The sequence below is a fragment of the Gymnodraco acuticeps genome, unplaced genomic scaffold (assembly GCF_902827175.1).
Source record: "Gymnodraco acuticeps unplaced genomic scaffold, fGymAcu1.1, whole genome shotgun sequence".
In the NCBI taxonomy this organism is placed as follows: Eukaryota; Metazoa; Chordata; class Actinopteri; order Perciformes; family Bathydraconidae; genus Gymnodraco; species Gymnodraco acuticeps.
In genome coordinates, this window is record NW_022991192.1 from 36,289 (window position 1) to 60,919 (window position 24,631).

Here is a 24,631-nt window from a genome sequence, read left to right on the forward strand (position 1 = left end):
GCAAGAGGGCTGATTCCCAAAATGAAAAGTCCTTAAGTCAAGCGGAAAGACAATTTCTTGTGTAAGTATTAAGTTCAAGGTCAGAGGGTCAGGGGTCAAAATGACTGACCTGCGCCCACTTCCAAAGCCGACTCCCCATGGTGACATCCTCCTTTTCATCTGAGAGAAGAATGGAGAGATGACGGGGAAGGAAAGAGAAAAGGTTAAAAAAAGTCAGAAAAACAGATTTGAAAGAAAAGAAAGAAGCAACAAGAGCGGGAAAGGGATGAGAGGACGAGTAAGGGACACATAAATAAAGAAAAAAGACATTGAAAAACAGAGAAGACTGGGACAACACAAAAAAGATAGGAGCGAAGGGGTCAGAGAGAGGGGTTGTGGGAAAGAGCAGCATGAGAGGGAAGAAGAAACAGTTAGATAAACAGATGAATATTAGGAAGACGAGACAGACAAAAGAGAAAAAAGACTTACAGTAAACACAGAGGCCTTCCTGTGTAAAGTTGCTACCAAAGATGGTAAAGACGCACTTTCTGAATTCACTTTCTCACTCACAAAGAAATAATAAAAGAAAAATGATCTATAGAAACTATTTGTCTCACACGGGCAAAAGGGGGTTGACCTGATCAACAGTTTCTACACTCTGACAAAAACCCATCACTTTAAAAGACATAAAAAGCATTTTTACATATTCAACTGTCTGAAAAAAGGCTATAGTCTTGTAGTTGATATTAAACATTTGATAGCTGTGTTAACCAAATACAAGGCACAAACTGAATCAAGCAGTAAAACATATTTTTATAGTTTAACATGTTGGAGAGTCTTTCTCTCATAACATGGAAACTAGTCTATATTTCACAGTCCTGGAAAAAACATGAAACAATCTGGAGCTCCCTCCTTTCTTACAGTCTCATAAACAATAGCAGGTTACATCATTTTGTTTATCTGAGCTTGTTCCTAATCTTCATTATTTATTTGTGGAGCTATTTCAACTATGCTTTCTTTCAAGGCACTTTTACAGCATGAATTGTTTTCCTTTTGCATTCTTCCATGACTTTTCTGGCAGCTGTTTGTTAACGTTTCTGCAGCCTTGCAATGCACGCAGAATAAACACTCTCAGGCACATCATTAACTGTATTTGGAAGCTATTCAGTATGTGTATGGGCATGACAGTGTGTGTGTGTGTATCCCCCTTATTACATAACAATGGATTAGCACGTCGTAGAAGGTATTCCGAACCGTAGGGGCCCGCCTTTATTAGACACATGAAATAACCTCGTTACAAACCACATACAGTGAGCACACAGACACACAAACACACATGCAAACACAGATTGAAGATAAACATGTCCATATTTGTCCACGGTTTGTGGTGAACTGAGGGTTACATAGTCTTAATAACTTTAGTGCGAGCAAGTTACGTATTTGCACTGTAAGTCTAGAGCAGGGGTGGCCAACCAATCAGAGGTAAAGAGCCAATAATTTTCCTGCGTTACTGCAAAGAGCCACATCATACATAACACATGCTGGGTGTATGTCCCCCGACCCCCCCCCCCCCCCCTCTCTCTCTCTCTCTACAAAATGTGACAATGTGACAATCTAAAAATGAACAATAATTGACACACACACACATACAGAAACACATACCTCCGCTCAGCCAGATTTCCTATAAATGTCACAGTCCATGATATTGACAGAAATTGACTTAAACCTCTCCTACCAGTATTAAGACCAGAGGCCAGTTATAGTGAACCATTAATAGTGTGTCTCACACACAAACTCTCAGTTAAAAACATTTTTAAAAAGTAGTTATCTTACTATGCATGTTGCTTCTTGAAATGTGCAGAGGATGTGTAAGGGGCTCAAATGCATTAAAGGGCACATTTGCGATCTTTGCGACATTTTTCTTCCTGTCTGTATCTCACACAGATTCATGACAGTTATTTAAAAATAAATAAAGTGTATTTTTGTTAATTCTCCTCACATGACATCTCAACTTTTACCTAACCCTCTGACTGACAGAAGCTCTGCTGACAGAGATGCACTTTCTCTCTTGTTTATTTCTTTACCGCGAATCATTATATTGAGTTATTACGGTTTTATCTGAGTTATATTTCTATATTTCTGAACTGGACTCCTCACAGCAGTGAACTTCAGCACAGGTACAAAGACTCTTTTGTTCATACTGTACAAAGAATCAAGAAAGATATTGGTTTAAATGAATGAAGTATTGACTTGAATACACTGATATGTATTCCATTAAACAATACTAAATACTAGATCACCTACACATCAGTTAAGTTGAGGGTTTTTTCCATGCAAAAAGTTACATTTTAGATATTTAGCAATATGACTTTGTCAGCTTTCTAATTTAATGTATTGAAGGCAAAGATATTTAACACATAGTGAGAACTGCTACTATTTATCTCTCAATATTGTCTGAAAAAACGTGGTAAAAGTGATTCTTTCAGTGAGAGCAAGCTTCCTGTTGTTGCAAGCAAACACATATATTTCAATGTTGATGAACTTCATACTGTTCATTCATAATCTGATTGTCTTTGTAGCTCTGTTGAAATAAAAAAAAACATTACAATTACAAAATAATTATATCTACAGCCCCTAAACACACAAACACACCGCTTTCATAAATAACACACTTGTTCTGCAATAATATGTTTTATGTTTCCTGTAATTTTTGTTAGGAAAGGACATGCCTGAAAGACACGACATTTTCTCCTTCTCTGAGGGTCAAGAAGAACATCCAAGAGGAACATTAAAAGCTGATGTTATGAGATTTTAAGACCAGTACAGGACATTCACTAAGAAACTACTTTTATTGTGAAAACAGTCAGCTGATCGAATGCAGCTATTTCCACATCTACATCTACATCTATATCAGCTGATTATTTCTATTTGCCTCACTTTATGAGCTTCACATCACTTGTGCCTTGTACCGTAGAGTTTGCAACGTCACAAATACATGGGGCCAATCTTCAGTCAGATGTGAATGTGTAATCTAACATTTTCAGTAAGAATAATGGACAAAAGGAGAGCAAATACAAATACAATTTATTGAAATGTGAACCAAAACTTCATCAAATGTTTTAAATAAAAAGCGCATATGGACAGAAGGTGTAAACCTATTAAATGTATAAGTAAACACATTTAGTCAAATAAAGTGACAGACTAGGCCTGTGCAGTTGGTATCAGCTTTGCCCAGCATGGGCTCCTCCATCAGCCCTGGTCCTCCTCGCAGAGGAAAGACCCTCAGTCCTCCCCAAACCAACAGACAGGACGTCCATCACACGGAGGTTTCTCCCTGAAGTCTCTGCAGCTCTCTGGACACCAGACTGTCTCAATCCGTCCACACTGAATATGAGAGGGGGAAAATGAAAATAGACAATAAGAAATATAAAGTTGACTGTTGAGTTGCTCAGTTTTTTTAGATTGTCAATACTATTACTGTATAACTAATATCTCAGGTTAAGAGGCACATTCAAATAAAGATTGGTCTTTAAATACATTTTGTCTTTTGAATTGTTTGTCTAAAGTCAAGGATCTAGAACTGGTACTTAGTTTTAATGATACAGTCTGGTTATTATGCTGTTTGGAGGAGGCCTCACAGGTAAGAGCGCTAACTAGCTACCATCACATGTACCTTAGCTTGACTTAATTGTATTAAACGTATAGTTAAGTGATATCAAAATATAAATAACTAATGTCATGCAAACATATTAATATTTGCTTGATTCCAGTGTTGAATTTAGCACAATTGCATACAAACGTTAAGGGATTTTAAGATTCTGAAGTATTATGCTAAAAACTCAATAACTTAGATTATTATTTATAGTTTTTCTGAATAGTTTCATGTCCGCTTACCTTAGAAACGTAAAATGCCACGGCAGTGTGCAGATGGGGAGCATGTTAGCTTAGCTTGGTAGCTTCAGCTAGCTCTGGAACTTCCAGCTCGGTGACAGGAGGTCCCGCCTCGGCTCCGCCTCTTTGCCCTTATTTGGAGCAGGCTGGAACAGGCGGGAGTTGAACTCTGACGTCACTGTCGAGCCGTTAGTGGCCGACTCCGCCTACTAAGGGCTTCTCGGCAAGTCTGCCGAATCCTATGGGTGACGTCACGGACCCTACGTCCATTTATATATACAGTCTATGATATCAACGCACTCAGGGCACATTGAAGACGTGTGTGTGAGGGAGCAGCGTCACGCTGGAAGAACGGAGACACTTGTGATCATTATTCTTTCACACACACATACGGGTTTTGGGCCGAGGACGACACCGTACTTCCGGTATCCACCATTTCACACGAGGTGCAAGCAGAATATCATAATCTATTGCCTTAATCAATATCTAGTCAACTCTAAAATACCACATATATGCATTGGCATGATAATATTATTGTGACAAGTGGGGTATTCACCTGGTGTTTCTAGAAGATAGACGTAGATGCTGCCAAAATCGACCGAAGGCCACTTTCGAGAGTCGTTTTTCCATACATCTGCAGGCAGTCTGTAAGGGCAATCGGATAACCCACACAGCTCTAGTTTACGCTGGTAACGACCTAGAGCACACCCCTCAAGTCCAGAGATGTAATCCGAAGACATGCAGCGATTTATTCGGTCGTTAATTCAGAAAATAAACCTACTGCGCTCTGCCTGGCTACATTACCTAGCTGTTTATATTAGCACCTCCAGGATATTAGCACCTCCAGGAAAATGGCGTATTTCTATATAGATATATGGCGCACGTTGCATTGTGGGTAGCTCGTGACGTCACTGTGTGTGAAAGAATATGCACAAAACAGCGCAAATTGAGAGTTTTACGGGGGCGGCGGTGGACCAATCTCTCGGGCTGTCGTTGGAGGTTGGAGCTGCTTTGGAAAGCGAAAGAGTTTTTATTTTAATTTTATTTTCCTCGGTGAGTGAAGCAACACGCTACATGCTGGTTGCTGCCTGCATGCTGCGGGCCTCGTGGTGTGTTAGCCACCTAGCTCTTTTGAGAGTTCAGTTAAATTTAGCAAATATGAGTTATGGTTGATAGAGTTACAGTAGCTATATATTGTGTATTACTATACAGTGCTAACAAGCACTAGACATTTATTTCGTTTACTACAATGTTTTGAGCATTAATGTGTAAACTGTAAATGCTTATCTTGATCTACATTTCATGATTTCATGGTTATTGACGTCAGTGTGTTTTTAGTAGTGCATTTAGAATGAATCTTTTATTTACAATGCAACAGTTTTCCATATTATGGTATCTAAATGTGTTGTATATTTGCATTGATAATTTAGCACAACACAGTTATGATATTTGATGCACATGTGTTGAAGAAACATTTGCAATGTTTTAAGCCGTGTTATATATTTTAGGCTGTGTTTTTTATGATACCCTTGGATTGTGGACTCTGGATTTTCTCCCTGACGAGGGGGATGGCGAGCTACCAATGACAACCTGAACACCTCATCTTTCCGCTACCAGTGGTAGGATTTTGAGGACCTTACAGGAACTGATCAAATAACTATTTTCTTTTGGGGATTTATTTTAATTTTATTTGGGGTGCACCCAAGTGTCAAGCGCTTTATTTAGAAGAATGTTGTTAATTCCTGTGCCAATATATATATGTTTTCCTTTATAAAATCTCAGTATTCACTTCATTCACTCTGGTGTTCGACTTCATTTATTACCCATCAACCTGGAATACTGGTCCAGTTTTCACACACCTGACAGACTAGTTACAGTGCCATAACATCTGCTATTAAAATAAGTTAACCCTTGCCCAGCTGATGTAGACAGAACAGAGTCCAAATCAATCATGACTGGAATAAACAGTGTCCAGATTCATACAATGAAAACAATCCTCATATTGGAACACAAGCGTTTAGCAGTATAGAAAATAGTATAAACTCAAGTAAACGTTGGAGTGAATAATGAATAGAAATTAGCTCTTTTGTCGGAGATGACTATGACTTGACTTTGTCCACAGGGTTCCTGTTCTTCTGACGTAGAATTTAGTTGAGCCTTAATCCCTCAATGGGACCAGTCACCAGACTCAGCTCCACAGGTTTACGGTGCTGACTAATTGGCTCTCATCAGCACCGACATGCTGATGTCTGACTTTGACGACTGAAAATTCCCCAATGGTATAGTCAAAAATTAAGCTAATAATACAGATGATAAACCTTTCCATGATTCTGAAAAAGTTTCTCTGTATACAGGCACATGTAAATTCCTGTTTAAATTATAGGATCATGTAATCTAGTAACATCTACAGCCTTCTAGCTCCTATATTGGATTTACAGCTTTTACAACACAAATCCACTCCACTGCAGTCCTAATCCTTCTGTACAGTCACTGGTAATGGCTTATATGGACCTTATTATATTAGTACAGCAATTAGAGACCACATAACAAGAGATTTACAATCAAACAGCAGCAGAGGCAGAGCTTAGAAAAGTACAGCAGCTTTTAACTCACATTCAACATCTCAATTCCTGAAGATTTTCAGTTGGTATAACTGTGACCAAAATGAGAAATCTTGAATTATTTTTGCCTTCGCTAACATGATTATCCAAGAAGAAGATTCCAAATGTGCAGACGTCAGCGAAAGCTGTTCCAATTAGTAAAAAAAACGAGTGTGCCACATCATTTGAAAACCCTCCAAAATGAAATGAGTACTTCCTTAGTCCAGTTTTCACGCTTGCAAAAGTTTTTGCGGAAATTCTAACATATTTATTTCATATCTAACAACATATTTTGTATGTAATCTTGCAGACAAACCAACAAACAAACAAAACCGAAAAGATATCCTCCTTGGCTGAAGTGATCGCAGTAATGATTTCTCATAAGGCTGTAGCGGAACAAACCCCTTGGCTGTGTAAACACTTAAGAGAGCTAAACCTCAGTCATGTGAGAGCCGTTAGAGCTAACGCTGTTAATGAGTGGAATTCTGTTTACTACCATACAATCCACCCCTTGATGTAAGACTGCTCATTCGACATGCCATCACCATTGGTTTTAAATGCTTTGCGGAATACATCGGGATGTTTGAGGTGATGAGGGTTCTTTGGGGTTTTGGTGTGTGGGGAGGACTCATCTGGACTATTACATTGCTGGCTCCAATATTCAGCCTGATATTTCCTTAGCAGGGATCATCTTCAACATATCTCTGTGCAGAATCCATTTGGGACCAGTTAAATACCTATTTTTAAAGGGCTTGACCAGACAACTAAAACAATATCTTTCTGAGACACAAAAAATAAGCCCAAATCTTGATTTGATCTGAGTGAGAGAAGATGAGAGGTCGACTCAAGGCAGTGCAGATAAACTGGTCGCATTGATATCATGTTAGTGTGTCCATAAAAAGCTGCAAGTCTTTCATTTCCAAATATAGAAAGGGAGATATGCAGGTAAGGGATCAAGTGAGGTTGCGAGGAAGTGGGAAATATTTGTTGGTCAGCTAAAACGATAAACTCGGCTGACTGAGATCAACCATTAATGAAAGAATGTTTTATGTACAAACATAAACAGCATGCATGTCAACTTGTACCAAGTTCTCAAGTTTGTACCTATGCACTTTTCTTTAAATGAAGCACAATCATCCAATCAAATCAGAGATGGACCAAGGCTTTCTACAGCTTTAATGAATTTCAGATACACAGTAGTACAGGACTGAAGCCTTATGTGGATTAGTTTATCCAAAACATCGGACTCATAATCAAATGTTGTTTGTTTGTTATTTATTATTATTATGACCCCTGCTTATTTTGGCGACATATCCAGCATACAAACATGATAGTGCGTCATCAATTAGAATTTAGCTCAAGATAGTAATTATTTTCCAGATGATCAAACCAGACTTCAGACTCTGTCATCAATTTACACCTAAAATAAAGGGAAGTAGCTGTTCCTAGATCTGGTTCATTCTGGGCTGGATTATTGAACGCTATACAAGGTCCAGTCTGGCTGTCACATTCTGCCATCTTGTCACATGTCTCTCGGCAAGTTATCCAATAAAACATTAAGTGGGAACAGCGCGTAAAAAGGAAAGCATCCACACAGGATAAACATATTTTATTCTCCCATTACTAGTCTCCCCAGATTTAAAAAAAGCTTTTTTATGAGTTTTGTTATTGTTTTACATCTTCATGCCTTAGGACTGAAGAAGCTCAATTTGACCAGGGCCATAAAAGGATATGAGATATAAGGAATGTGGCCAGATAACAGAGCTGCACACCAATATTTATTTGTTCCCTCCTCCCCTCTTTTTACATCCAGACTCGAGTCTAACCGCACATACCTCACTGGGAACATGGCCTTCAAAACCGGGGTATTTCCTCTTGAGCTGTTCAACCATTCAACAGCTGCATAGTCAGCAGGAGACGGTGACTACAAAGGAAAGTATCCCTTCAATTTGACATCTTAGCACTAAAGAATGTCACTTTCCCATGCCTTAAAATGCAAAAAATATTTAAGAAAGTAACAGTACTCAGTAGTATGAGACGCAAAGGTTAGTACCCAAGACCTCCAAAGTGTGTTATAACCGTTTGGATATAAACATAAAAGATGTGTTAATACATATTCTAGCAAAAATAATAAAAAATGTGCAATGTATTTATCTTATCTGTAATAAAGTTCCCATCAATCTGCCAATAAACAAGTTTTTACGCTAAGTTATCAGTGACATGCACAACAATGGGAAAGAAACCCAAACAGAAAGGGTGGATCCAATGAATTCTACGTCATTCTACTTTGGATTTTGAAAATGGCCATTATTGTCCTATAGCTCCAACATGCTTTGACTCCTAAGGCCTGTTAACATGTATTAAACTGTATTTTCAGTTTGGTTTTTCTCTTGTCTTACAGCTCTTCTTCTTATTTCACTTCTCCATCTCGTCCTGTTTGAAATGGGGCTGTGCTTAGCAACAAGCCTTAAATGGACTCAAGACAGAACCTGGATAAACACTCTCATCAGTCATTCTGCACAGTCTACATTCATTTACAGCTGCATCACCATTCCTGCTAAACAAACTCAACCTACCATGGTTACATAATGACTTTTGAACCAAGGAAATATTGGGTCCAAAGGTCCAAATCAAACAAGACGGGTCTGAAAATCCCTAAATCTGCCAGATTTCTTCCAAAAACAAAAAGAAAAGATTATACGTGGCTTTTGAAAAAGTAGGTCAAATTTTACTTTGGCGACAATAGGGCTAAAGAATCGGCCACGATCAGTAGACTCAGGAGCTAAATCTATGTTCTACGTCTCAACAGAAATCCTTCAAGCAGTTTAAAGTTTTGTTTTGTTTTTTGCCTGTCCTTGTTTGTCTCCTCTCCCTCAAAATGTAAAGCATCTTTGGGTTCAAGAAAAGTGCTATAGAAATACAATTTATTATTATTATTATTAGGGCCGGGACTTTAACGCGTTAATTAAGATTAATTAATTACACAAAAATCAACGCGTTAAAAAAATTAACGCATTTTAATCGCACTTATTTTTGCACCGCGGAACGTTTCTCACTGGATGAGTTTCAGGCGTACCGATTATACTGGAGCACCAACTAACGTTCATGACTTCAGACAACAACAAACCACAGTGAACAACAGTGGGAAATGTTGTTTTAAAAAACGGACGGATGGAAGCGTCGATAAGAGCACGGTTGTGTGCAAATTATGCAAAAAGGAATTTGCATATCACCGCAGCACATCAAGCCTCAAGTATCACCTCAATGCAAAACATATAGCTAGCTAGCGTCTTTTATCGTCACACCAAAAAGAGCCGGTACTTAAATGTGTTCATGAGAACCTTTTTACCCCCACGAAAGTCCCTGCTAGAGAGCAGAGAGCTGCTAGAGAGCAGGGACTTTCGTACGGCTCTCTTGTGAGAAAAGAGCTATATTTCTGATTGGCTGGGCGGATTGCAAACCACGCCCCGTAAAACTCCCAAAAAGTGTTGTGAAGCCGCCATTTTATTATCCTCGCATTAGCATTATTAGCATTAGCCCAGCGCAGAAACGCAGAGAGACTAATTTATGGCAACACAAAATAAAACATGGGAGCGGTGGAGATGAGGAGGTGTCGGCGTTCTGGCGATTTACTCGGAAGGCTGCTGGGACTCCCAGCAGCTTCTACTGAAGCCAGTCCCCAACTCCGGGGACTTCCGGCCGGGGACTTTGGGTGGCAGTATACGCCGTGAAGTGGTTTGCGGCCTGCCAGTAAACCCAAAGCAGAAGAAGAAGAAGTGACGTCAGCGGCTTCATTTGCCTAATCCACCCCCAGGTTCAAAGAGTTCTCATGAACTAAATTCTCATGAACCTTTGTGGGAAAAGTACTGTGGTGTGAATGCGCCTAATGGTATACTAAAATCCATGTGAAAAAAATTGCTTCTCACTGTTCTTAGGTCAAATATTTATATGTGATTAAAAATGCGATTAATTTCTATTAATTAATTACAAAGCCTCTAATTAATTAGATTAATTTTTTTAATCGAGTCCCGGCTCTAATTATTATTATTATTATTATAATAAGGCAGATGTACCACTCAAAACTCTTAATACATCTCTAAACAATGGTTTCTTCATATTAAACTTAGCTGATTGTAACTGCGATTTTGGCTGAAAACTAGTTGTTTCTAAGAGTCTTGGTAGGGCGGCCTCTGTTGAGGTCTGTTTGCACTGATAAGCACTCCTTTTTCGGGTGCTCCCCTCCCCATATTAACTGCATCTATAGAATACTTGATGTGGTTACATATAAAAGCTAGGGAGGGATTACTGTGTCAAATGTTAAGTTAGTTTATTATAGGTCTCTTCAGTCTTGAGTGTGTCTGGGTTTTTCTGCATACTGAGGATTTGTAGTAAGACGTGACTCAATTCACAAAATTCTAGTTTCAGTTCAAGGAGTTCTTTAGTTTAATCTGTGTGTAGCAGTCTTGCAGCTCATTCCCACTCTTAAATTTACTTTCTCTCGAAGTCACACACACAAACAAAATGTTTGTCTAAGTCAACTCTGCTGAGAGGGCCATAAAAGCTTGCATTGTTGTCATGCCATGAGACTGAAAAGCCGAAGACAAAGAAAGTGGAAGGGGGTATCAGTGCGCCCAACACCACATCCCCACAGATCTGGTACAAAAAAAGATACTTTGCTATATTCAAAAAGCTAAAGGCACTCATTATCCTAACCCTATGTGGTCCTATCACACTGCCAAGCCCAGTCCTATATATAGACCGTCAAAGCATTCAAATCACGTAGGACTCCCACAAGCTACAAAAGAAACATGCACTCCTCAAATTGAAATGAGGAGAAAAGTATTATATATCAGTTGAGCAACAATATGACTGATACCACATCAGAGAGCATTAACAGAAATGTTCATCTAGCAACAGCAAGTTTGGTTCTGGGATTTTCTGATTAGTCATTCACTTCCAGTGTAAAATCAGTCTCTTCGCTCGGTCAATCAGCTCTGAGTCATACAGCTGACTGTCATCGCCAATTACAAGCCATCAATTGTCTCATTACACAATAGGGAACAAGAGTTCCACTAGATGGCTTCAACAAAAGACAGTGTCAGGTCTTGGACATCCCCCAATATATTCATTAAAATGAGCACACTTGAGTAAATGATTTGTAGTTTCTATCAGCAATAATACTTGTGTTGTTGTCAACATGTTTGGCACATCAGTACAAGATGACTAGTTATAAATCCCATTAAAAGAGCCAAATACAAATCACATCCTGTCACACAGAGATTTAAAGATATTGTACATGATGAGTTGAGATTAGTCATTAATATGTCAGACGAGATGTCAAATCAAGATTTTGCAATCTTCCAAGGCATATTTTATGACTCATCTTGTAAAACATGAAGACATTTGAGTAGGCTAAGTTGTTGTCAGTTGGTTCAACAGAATTTGCTATCACAAAATAATATCATCATAATCATTTAACAGTACTACATTATGACAAAAAGACACTTACTTCTTTCTCTTGAAGCAATCGTACTTCCCAGCCATGTTGTTTAACTGTTATAGATTCTTTCCCAACACTTCTTTGTGCCTCTTTGGAAAAATAAATGTGTTTTTTCTTGGTTTGTCCAAGAATAGACAACCCTCAAATCCAACACCTTGTTCTGTTATCCCAATCCAAACTCCTTTTTTCTTCCTGAATATCCAAGACTTCTTTCTCTTTCCAACAGAGAAGAGGCCACATGAGATTGCTCTTCAAGTCAGAACATCTTCTGAGGTTCCTCCCCCTTTTCAGCTCTACTACAGTCAAATTTGGTTGGAAGGAGATTTCTCTCAACTTTGACAGCAACAGCAAAACAGCAAGCCAATCCCAACAAATCCAGTACTCAACTGCAGCCAAAGTATGATTATAACAGGATCACAATAAAACACAAGAAGCAAAGAATAACAGAAAGATAGTTTGAATCTTCCTTATTAAAAGGACCCAGGAATGTCTTAAAAAAAAGAAAACTTATTTTCCTATTGCGCCTCACAGAACTATGGTACAACTCCCTGGAGTGGTACAATACAGCAGTAAGCTATAGGGAAAACAATAGACTAAATGAGTGAGTGAGTAGCTGCTGCATGCCTCACTCCTCTCCTCCCGTCACCACGGCTGGTAATGCAGCAGGGGGAGGGCTGAAGGAGGGAAGAGGATAGAGGGTGGAGTGAAGAAGGAGGCAAGTGTGAACAAGAGACTGCCCCCCATTACTTTCACCTCTTTCTTTGTCTCTCTACTGTTCAGTGATATTAAGTTATATATCCTTTAGTATGTAGTAATCAGGTTCAAAGAGGTGCATCTATTGTACAATCTTAACTTTGATGTGAAAACTGAAGGAACACAGCCTTTGGTAAGTGCTAGAGTGGCCTCACCAAAACTGGCATACTGTGTTAACCTGGTGTCACTGTCAACACTTAAGACTTCAACTACTGGCGCTGTATACTAGATTGTGTAAACTAGTGTAGATAGCTAGTAAGCTAGCTAGCTATACATAAATGTTTTTCATGACCTAAAAGTGATTTAAGTCTCCATGTATAATGAATTATAGCTGTTGTTGGTCTTACAGATTGTAATTTATTCTTTATGTTGTAGCAGGGTTCAAACGACCATCTGTGTTGATGCTATGCAGTATGCCAGTGACGCTGGGTAGCACTAACTAATTATCACTTAGCTGTACTGTTCTGACAATTCTTAATTGTTAATAATATTTGTTGCCCCATTTTCCCTAAAAGAATAGGTCTTATAGGAAGCTAGTTAGCTTTTGTGAGCTTATAACCACTGTCTTGATAGACAGCTAGCATAATGTGCTCTGAATTTTTCAGCACATTGTTTTGGTTTTACTGTATGTCCCTCGACATTAACATTAAAGCCTCCATAACATATTTTCAAGTTAAAGCCGGTTTTCATGCAAGAACTGTAATAAACACACCTGCAGACAGATTGAGTTAGCGAAATTAACTGGTAAACAGAGGAAAATGTAGCTGCTAAAGAGTTGGTGGGGAGAAAAAACAGAGCTAAGTAGAGTGAATATTGGACTTTCAATTGTCAGGTGGATACAAACAAAATTGCAAATGGATGTTGCTCTGTGTGTGCAGGACACTTTCAAGACATCACTCTCTGAATCATGTGAATGTTGTATTTACAGAATGTGCCAAGGGACAATACAAATAAATTAAGCAGATTTAACTTGCAATATGTCCTTTAACTAATAAACCAAAATGGTATAACTGACATATATTTAGAAACCATTGCATCTCATTCACTGGACATCCTAAGCAAAACTCAGTATCTACGTGTCAACCCAGTCTCACGGCATTTCGTGTTCACCAACACAATTTTTAATCTATTGATTCGTGTTCCCCAACACGATTTGCCCCTTTTTTTTCGTGTTTTCGTGTTGCACAGCACGATTTTAAAAGCAATGTATTTCTACTGCTTGCAGCACGTCTTTTTCTCCGGTCGGGTCGAGGAAGACCTGAAGCTGTGTGGTTCATAAAAACATGTTCTTACTCAATATCAAGCCACAATTATTGCTTTTATTTTAAATCGTATAATTTCGGACTTTTGTTGCCGTCTGTGAGGAAAATAAATGGGGCTCAGAGCCTCAGAATACTGAAATCTGTATTTTTAAAATATTTGTTTCCTTCCAATTTGTTATTATTTTCAAAATAACACACTGTTATTTACTCACCAATAACACACAATTATCCTTGATTTTATTTATTGGTTTAATTCCATAATCTCGGGATTTTTTGGCCTCCGTCAGGGACTGAATTTCAAAATAAAAATAACCGGACATAGGCATTACCCAAGATCCTCAGCTATGGTTTTAAGCTCGTTTATTGGATGTTTTAGCCGCAATGCATGCTGGGATTTGGTGTTTATATGATATGAAATCCGGAAAACATTTGTGTACCTTGTGTGCATCTAGTGGTTAAAGCACGTTATTGAATTATTGTGTTTGATTAAAAAAATATTAAGAGTACATACTTTCATAGGGGGAAAGTATAAATATAGAAATATAGAATATAAAAAATCAAGAAGATACTATAAAGTGATCTCTACAATAAAACAGTTTAGTGCAGCATGTACAAAGATATTAATAGGAGGAGGTGCAAAACAGAAAAACGAATGAACCTTTATTTAAACATTAAATAACAGATTAAGGTCTTCTTTTAAATAAGAAAAAAACTTTGGGGGTATCTATCTACAGATAAATATTAAGCCTGACAAAGTACTTAATATATTGCTTTCCTGCAATGTTAACTATGTTGAAGCACTTATTTTAACTGATATTATACATATGAATTATACTCTTATGTATGTAGATAGAATAAGAAATGTGCAGAATATGACAGTTTAATGGTGGAGGTACACACATATTGATAGATGTCTTGTAATGCACTGTTGAGGAACCTGTGACCCAAGTGTTTCATTCATTGCATAACTACACCGTAGTTGTGTATATGATATGTCAATAAACCTTTGAAAATCTTGAAAGGGATGTGCAAAATAGCCATAATATACAGTCTTTAATTAACTATTAGTAGAGAATAACGAGTAATGAATATACTTTATTACTCGTTTCCATTCATGTCAATTGCAGATACATGTTTAGTCTTCTCAAGCACCAACTATCAAATATCTCTCCTGATTGTTGGCACTTGACAATCACCTTACCTGAATTTTACTCAGGTGTAACTAAAGTCTGATTTAAGGGTTGTTTATATTTCACATAATTAATCAGAATCTGCAAAGTAACTCAAATAAATGCAGTGGAGTAAAAATACCAGGTTAACCTCTGAATTGTAGTGGAGTAGAATTACAAAGTAACAATGAGCTGTCATGTGGGTATATATAGCGATTTTCACCCATTTATTAATTATAATAAATAATATATAATAGTTTTACATTTGATAACACCAATGTGTTTAATACTGGCAACTTCTAATTGTGGGAAAAAACGAAAACGTTCAGTAGAGACCTCCCATAGAACATTTGGCGAAACACAATAGCCAGCATCCAGCATGTGTAGTTCTGGGGGGGGCGTTCGATTCCAGTTTTGGATAGTCTGGCGTGGTTTCGTTCCATTTCACACAGCTGTTTGACGCTCTGCGTAACCTTACGGGGGACTGTAGTCCTAAACGATAGCTGGGGATTATGGGTAGTGTAGTGTTTTCGGCCATCCTAAACTCAGAAAGGTTGACAATCGCAATGACGCTCGAAATGTCCCTTATAGGCCTACGTCTGTTTCCGGATATTTTATTTTGAAATTCAGTCCCTGACGGACGCCAAAAAAGCCCGAGATTATGGAATTAAACAAATAAATAAAAGCAAGGATAATTGTGTGTTATTGGTGAGTAAATAACAGTGTGTTATTTTGAAAATAATAACAAATTAGAAGGAAAAAAATATTTAAAAAATACAGATTTCAGTATTCTGAGGCTCTGAGCCCCATTTATTTTCCTCACAGACGGCAACAAAAGTCAGAAATTATACGATTTAAAATAAAAGCAATAATTGTGGCTTGATATTGAGTAAGAACATGTTTTTATGAACCACACAGCTTCAGGTCTTCCTCGACCCGACCGGAGAAAAAGACGTGCTGCAGGCAATAGAAATACATTGCTTTTAAAATCGTGCTGTGCAACACGAAAAAAAAATCGTGCTGTGCAACACGAAAAAAAAGGGGCAAATCGTGTTGGGGAACACGAATCAATAGATTAAAAATCGTGTTGGTGAACACGAAATGCCGTGAGACTGGGTTGGTATAGTACAGTAAAGTGTGTGCCAGGACCTTGAACTTAATGACAGAACAGATTCTGACAATTTAAGCCAGGCCATATAAGATAACATAAAGCAATTTTCATATATATTTATTGGATTTATTATCCAGTAAGTATATGGATGCATTCAGTATAGACTTTCCTTGTACAGTACACAGTGTTGTTCTACTTTCATATAATGGATAGGCAATTTCAAAATGAATCAATATACAGCACTTAGCGATCACAGCATCTATTTGTCAGTTGACAGATGTTTGTAACTGGACCATTATAATATAGGCTGTTGTTTATGAATGCAACCGCCAAGTATGAACAATATGGGCCACTACCATGACCAACAATGAACACTGAACACAAAATTAGATCAAAAGTATCTCTCCGATATCAGTTTTTGCCATGCTTGTTTGAGATGACTTATAAAATGAACAATATGTAGTTTGTACCACTATAGTTTTTTTAATCAACACATTTAATACTTTAAAATACTTTACATTTGTAAGTTTGATGGTGTCGTGAAGTAGTAGTTTGTTATTTAAGTGGTCTTCAATCGGTTAAGATTTCTTGACTGTTCATTGTTCAGGAGGTTTTTGCCTGGAGCCGAATGTTTCTCTGACGCAGCTTGGCAGCAAAATAACGTTCCAGAGGGAGTGCGAGTGAATTTGTCCTAAATTCTCAGGTTGTTAATATGATGAGTGATGATCCAGATATTATAATATGTTTAAACTGGAAGCGAAATGATCGGAAGAGGTGTGCTCTTCCCCAAAACAAATGGACTAAATGTTGACTCAAACCAGTAAAAACATTGGATTTAACCCTTTCATGTTAGAAATATCAACGTTGTGTGGCTAGCGTAGATTCCGTGTTTCTTTGGTAACATCCATGTAACATCACATTCGGAGGTTCAATTACTTAAATCCTAAATTCGTTTAACAAACATAGTAAAAAAACAACCAAAAGAAGTAGGGCCTAGTGGTCATGCAACAGCCTGTCGCAGTTAATCACTATATGTAGGGAGCTTATCCACCTACGGCCACTACAGCTACAAGAGCTTAGCGTGTGTGTGTGGGGCTGCGGTGACATAAGGATAGATCCCTGCTGCAAAAATCTCTCAGACACACACAATCCAGAGAAGAGTCAATTTTAACTGGCAAGCTAACTTAAATAATCAATGTAGGATCATTACAGAAAAAAACCAAGGTATTTTAAATGTAATCCATGACGGTTCATGTTTACCCATTCAATAGTCCGAGGATTAGGGAGATTTCAAGTGAAAGTTGTACTTCTTAGAAAATGCTTTGCACCAAATAGCAGCCCTGAATAAAATCCTATTCTACAAAAAAATGGGTTTTATTCTAATATTGAGGCGACTGCATGAGAATTGGACCGAAATGTGTCAAAGCATCCCAAAAAACAAAATCACATTAATCATCAAAATCAGTCACAGAGGAGTGGTGATAGTGGAAGGATTTCTCAACTCAAACATGCCCAGACTGAATGTTATCTGTGTGATTCATTCATTCCAAACATGTTGAAATTGTATCTAAGCTGTCTAAGTCATTGGTGTGTGAGCGTGTGTGTCTGTCACTGTAAACAAAGACAGAGTCGGTCTGTATCAGTTCCAGAGCTCAGCAGCTCCATTTCAACAGCATTTGCACAAACACACTGTCTCCTAGATCAGTTTTGGCACTTACTGAGAGATTCCTTTATACACACACACACACACACACACACACACACACACACACACACACACACACACACACACACACACCACACACACACACACACACACACACACACACACACACACACACACACACACACACACACACACACACACACACACACACACACACACACACACACACACACACACACACACACACACACACACACACCACACACACACACACACACACACTCACACACACACACACACACACACACACACACACACTACACACACACACACACACACACACACACACACACACACACACACACACACACACACACACACACCACACACACACACACACACCACACACACACACACACACACACACACACACACACACACACACACACACACACACACACACACACACACACACACACACACACACACACACACACACACACACACACCACCTCAATATAACTGAATCTACCACATGACATTGCCAATAAACCACCAGGAAGGACTCATTCAGAGTGTGCTTAAAGTAGTGTTTACAGAGGATTGCCACCATTTTAATGTATGTGTTAATCAGTCTTTCCACCATTACATTCAACTCTGCCTTTGTTTATTCTAAGGAGAGTTAAACACAGCCAGTCTGGTCACTCTATACAGGGTTAGTTGGTGTTTAGCTGCCAGATGGAGGAGAAGGCAGAGTTGAATTGAGTAATACAGCAAATGCTGGCGTTCATGGGGAAAATTGAGTTTTCCTATTGGATGTTTCCCTTCAGCATATCACTCAAAATGGATTCAGGGTGTAAAACATAATTTTCTTTTACATAGAGGCCATTAAAAGCAGTCAGTAGCTTTATCCCTGAATGCAAGTTGAATACCATTTGGACCAAATAAGCAGTTTGAAGATATCGTCAGCTGACAATTTTTAGATTAGTCTTGATTCGAAAAATTAGATGGGTTTCAGACCAGAACCACATGCATGCATCATTGGATATTTTAAGATCTAATGATGCAATACGTTTAGCACCAGACAACAATGCTTTCATGCCAATTAAGAGTCATTACCTGTGCAGAACACCATTTTAAGGATGCATTAATAGACTGCTTGGCCACTGCTTGGGCATTGCAACAGGCTGCTAACACAACATTTGTAATATCATCAACTCGTACATTTGTTATGGTGAACATGTCAGCAGTAACCGACCCATTGAAAGTCAGGAAAATAGCAACAGTTCATTTGGAGTTTAAGCTTCATTTTTCTCTCCACACCTCAAGCTAAGTTTTGTTCTGTCATTTGGCAGGAAGTGTCCAATGGGTTCATCAGAATTATTTTGGAGCTGTCTGCTGTGACCAAAAAACGATACCAAAGAGAGTAAGGAGATTGAACTGAAATATTTATAGCTGCTTGCAGTAAAAACCAAAACAACGCGCTGAAAGATGCTAACACGCTACAAGAGAAACTGCAGTTGGGTAACAATTATCTATAGGTCTGTCATCACGAGCATCTCCTTTAAGATCACACATTGTCAAATCTAGCGTTAATCACACAAGATGGATTTGCCTCCGTCCAGGTATTGTCACAGCACACACATTCCAGGAATGTTACTTTCCCTTTTAAGTGGGAAAATTAACTTGTCTCAAAGTCTTTTGCAAAGGAATCTAAATACCACCCTGTGGAGGGAGATTTATGACCTTCCAGTATATGAAACACCTGGTACCTCACTCCTTTTACCTCTCAAAAATCACCAAGAGGAGTTTTTTTTCAAAACACAGCTATCCAATGTCTCGTTGTATGTGTGTTGTATGAGTTTCCCAATGGCGACAAGTCCTAACGGATCCAAGAGCATGGCGAAATTCTTCATGTAATATTTAAATGGGCACGAGTGTGTGTTTATGTGTGTGTGTATATGCATGTATCAATCATACAGCGTTCTGTTTATAGAGCCAAGAGGAATGTCGGTCAGTTTCCATTAAAGGAAAAAAAAGTGGTATTTCCTGAAACGACCCACCGAGGGAGAGAGCAACTGGAAGGCAGTGGATTTATTAAGTCTGCCTGGATGTCATGTTTTCGGTTCTCGTATGTCTGTCAACATTACAGAAAAACTGCTGGCTGGATTTTGGGTGAAGCATGGGCCAAGAAAGAACCCAAGTCATTTTGAAGGGAATAGGAATCATGGGTCACACCTTTTTGATAGTTTCATAAACATTGCCATATAGGACATGGCTTTGGCTGTCTTGCCTTCATCAGTGGAGTGAAGGATGTTTCCTCTGGTTACTTGATGTACGGTGAATTCATTAGTCATTAAAGACCATAGGAAGGATGTAGGTAAAGTACAGGTATAAATAATAAAATGAACAATGGCTGAATTCCATATAGCTGCTTCAGTTTCAGGTCCTGGGGTCAGTTTCACACACATATGTATTGCTGGTCTTTAGGGTTAGGCCATTTTAACACAAAGACTGACTTATTTTTTACAACCCTTAAATGTTTTAATGGCGACAATAAGTTGTTTGAGTTTACATTTATTGTCAAGCAAAAATAAATGTATATTTGGCGTTTTTTCACCAACTGGTTGGAAGCAAATAAACGTTTCTATGCAAGTTTTTCAAAGAATTCAGTGGCATTGAGTGCTACCTAGGCATTGCTGTAATGGCTAGAACACGGAGAAGAAGAAAACAAAAAACACCACCAGTTGAATAGGACATCTAACCAATCTACAAAAGCAAGGTAGAGATTCCTCAGGAGTTTGTTTCAATTGGGCATGTTTTAATTTTTCTTCAATTTCTGCAAAAATGGGCTATGTCATATGCCAAGACAAACTTGCGCGATGGCCCTATCAGTGCAAACAGCTGATTAGTAACATGAGTCAAACGTTCGCTGTGTTAGAACATCATTTTGAAGAGGTCATTCGATAATCAATTAAGCACATTGTGAACGTAAAGCTTTTGTGCAATTGAGGGAATTCCTATTTCTATACAGCTTTCCTAATGTGAAACTTCAAAATGCACATAAAGATTTGCTTATGGAAACAACACCCCGTGACCAGCTAATAAGTTGCGTCAGATAACAAAACAAAAAAGAGGAGAACATAACTTGAAATTGAACTAATTTGATTTGCCAACAACACTTTAAAGTGGAATCTTTATTAGAGAGTAAAGTAACCATTTGCAAACATACAGTGATGAGGACATGACCAGGTTTTAAATGTCGTAGGAAACTATTCTATGCAACAGAAGCTCATTTTCATGAATGAGTGGCTATGCATTTTCAAACAGTACATATGTCTGTCCCTCATGGCCTATAAAGGAAGTTCTGTATATATAGACACCAGAAAAAATATTAGAAAGATTTGTATTTTGGAAAAAAGTTCTGCAAAGGGTTTAATTTTGGCCGTGTCTTTTGCTCACCGACAATAAAACAGCCTCGACTAGCTGAACTTCCCCCCGTCAGATTTCTTGTGGTTGACCAAAGAGGCCCTGCTTTTCTTCCCTCTCCTCATTCTTCTCCTTTATTCTTTCCATCCCCTTCCACATCTCCATCACTTATTTCCCCCTCTGCTGGCTCCAGTCCCCTCTCTCTCACCCCTGCCTCTCCCCTCGCCTCTTTTTGTGGTTTCTCTCTCTCCTATTCTCTCCATAACAACGTACACATGCTGATCCAGATCTCTCTCCGTACAGAAGAGGAAGGGAGTCGCTCTGTAGCTCTCTGAATTCCACCTCACATCTGGAAACCATCTTCTTTCTCTCTCCCACTCTCTTTGCCAATCTCTCCCCCTCTCTCTCTCGCTCTATGTTGTAATGTAAATAGCCCTGTAATCATACTCCTGCTCTAAGCCTGCCGCACTGGGTGGTGTGTGTGTGTGTGTGTGTGTGTGTGTGTGTGTATATGAGATCTTACTCAGAACACACTCCTACAATCTGGAATTTTTTCTTCTTCTTCCTTCCAATCTCAGGTCCCAGCTGAGGTTTATGGGGTGATAAAAACAAAGCGGCCGTCTTTAACTTCACATGCTCACACACAACTATTGTGTGTGTGTTGAAGCAACAGGAGGCACACGAGCAGTTCCCTCAAAGAGTTTAATTAGATGACAATGGCCTAATGACCTGAAACTGAAGACTTTATGGACTGTCAACACAGTGCACACAGATGCACCTCATTGCTCCAGTGATGTCTATGAACAGTAAAAGGCTACTTATTATTGCTGTCTCAATTCACATAGGCCTACGTCTTTACTTACATGTGCAATTTTAGTGCGTCCCAATGCAGTGTGTGGCAAAATGCACTACGAGTATCCGAAAGGGGCACTAATAACGTTCAAAAAGTTGTGTTGGACACTTCTCACACGCAACTATCGCCATCTTGGCTACGCAACGTAAGCTACAGGAACTGCCGCGTTTGCAGTTGCTACAAATGAACGCAGAAATATACAAATACAATGTGTTTTTTCCCACTATATAATTAACGTACCACTATACTACTATCGAAAGAAGCCACTGTCCATTTTCTTAGGTTAATTGAGCAGTCTGTAAGGTTTTGCTATATACCCCAGTGATAAAGTTGCTAGCTGGCTAGCTAACATGTTGTGAGGGCACAGCAGCCATGCAGTTTGAAAAACTACACGGTTTGAAAAAAAAACACACACTCCACTAACAGTTTTTTTAATGAAAATAGAAAAATAAATTGTAGTTATTTAGTTATTATTTAAAATATAATGATATTTAAATATTTGTGTTATAGCCAGAACACTGCACGTTTGTTTATTCAGGTGTGCTTAGTCATATGCTTAATAAACATTGGCGAAGCAAATTAAGTTGTTTTATTGTTTTACAGGACGGTTTAAAAAGATATATAATTGTGCAATAGGGCAGTGATGTCCTGCCGTTTAGTTCCTGGTCTGGATCAAACTCCAAAAACACCAGAACCAGTACAACCAATACAATAATATAATTAAACCAATCGATCAAAGTTTATTTATTTGATTTGATTAATATAGCCCAATATCACAAATTGAACACTGCCTGCCTGGTACGTAGACGCCCTCCAGACACAAAACAAACAAAATACTTTTTTATTCTCAGGCTTACCAGTACTAGCCCTGACAAGCACACATCGCTACCGGCAGGTTTGATTGTTTGTTTGTCATCAGGATTACGGGAAAATAATGACTCATCCAGTTTCCTTAAACTTGACGGAAATGTAAAACATGTGCCAAGAAAAGAAACCATTACATTTTGGAAATGTTTAACTTACGGCATGTTCTTGGTCTATGTTTATTCTTTTCAAGTGCTCTTTTAGTGAGTAGATTAAAAGTAGTTTCCCATTAATAATGCAGGAAATAATACTAAAATCAAAATTCCCTCAGGCTGCACAGAATGCAAGAATTAAACCACATTCAGTATTACACTGACCAGGTCACAGCAACCACAAGATGTCTAATTGTCTAATTATGTATTAGTGAGTTATTATGAAAGGATTTCGTCCGTAAACAGGACATCCATGTAAAACCTCTGAGGGTTTGTTCAGTGACCCAGTGACTCAGTGACTGATGACCTGATCAGCTCTCAAATCAGGGCTTTGACATTTGACAGGACGCACGCACGCACGAACACACACACACACACACACACACACACACACACACGAACACACACACACACACACACACACACACACACACACACACACACACACACACACACACACACACACACACACACACACACACACACACACACACACACCACACACACACACACACACACACACACACACACACACACACACACACACACACACACACACACACACACACACACACACACACACACACACACACACACACACACACACACACACACACACACACACACACACACACACACACACACACACACACACACACACACACACACACACACACACACACACACACACACACACACACACACACACACACACACACACACACACACACACACACACACACACACACACACACACACACACACACACACACACACACATTTATCAAGCTTCTCACTCAGATTACCCTGATGCCCTAAACCCATGTATGGGCCAAGTGTGATAATGCTTACTCCATTTCCTGCAAATGACAAGTCTAATGTCATCAATTGTCAGGGTTTATCTATGCTTTGTGTGTTTGCTTTATTGTCACAAGGACACAATCAGATGTCTATGTTGGGTATATCCTCCTGAGGATCAGATCAGCAGATCCCAGATCAATAGAGCCTTTTATCCTCTCACACTGAACGACACCATGACTCTATTTCTGAATCAGGCACTGTCTATGTTCAGGATTACAGTGGTTTCCCACAAAGTGAAAGATAACAGTTTAATCTGGACCGTCCTTGACCTGCTACTACCAAACACTGAGCGCAGAGGGTGAGGTGTGTGTGTGTGTGTGTGTGTGTGTGTGTGTGTGTGTGTGTGTGTGTGTGTGTGTGTGCATGTGTGTAATCTCACAGCAGTACAGTATGTTGACCATAGTGAAAAAGACCAAAGTATGACATTAAAAAGACAAAATAAATTCGTGAAAAAATTGCAATAAAGTTGACCTTTTATACTTTTAAGGTGAATGCATATGCAAACAGTTACTCTTCATGATTACCTTTAACAACTGAGAAC

General features: G+C 38.8%; 1 protein-coding gene across 1 annotated transcript in view; it reads right to left on the minus strand.

Annotated features, from left to right (window-relative positions):
- Positions 1-24,631, minus strand: part of zgc:66433 (uncharacterized protein LOC321250 homolog) — a gene marked incomplete at its 3' end in the record, with an annotated part of 54,331 nt that overhangs the window by 28,978 nt on the left and 722 nt on the right.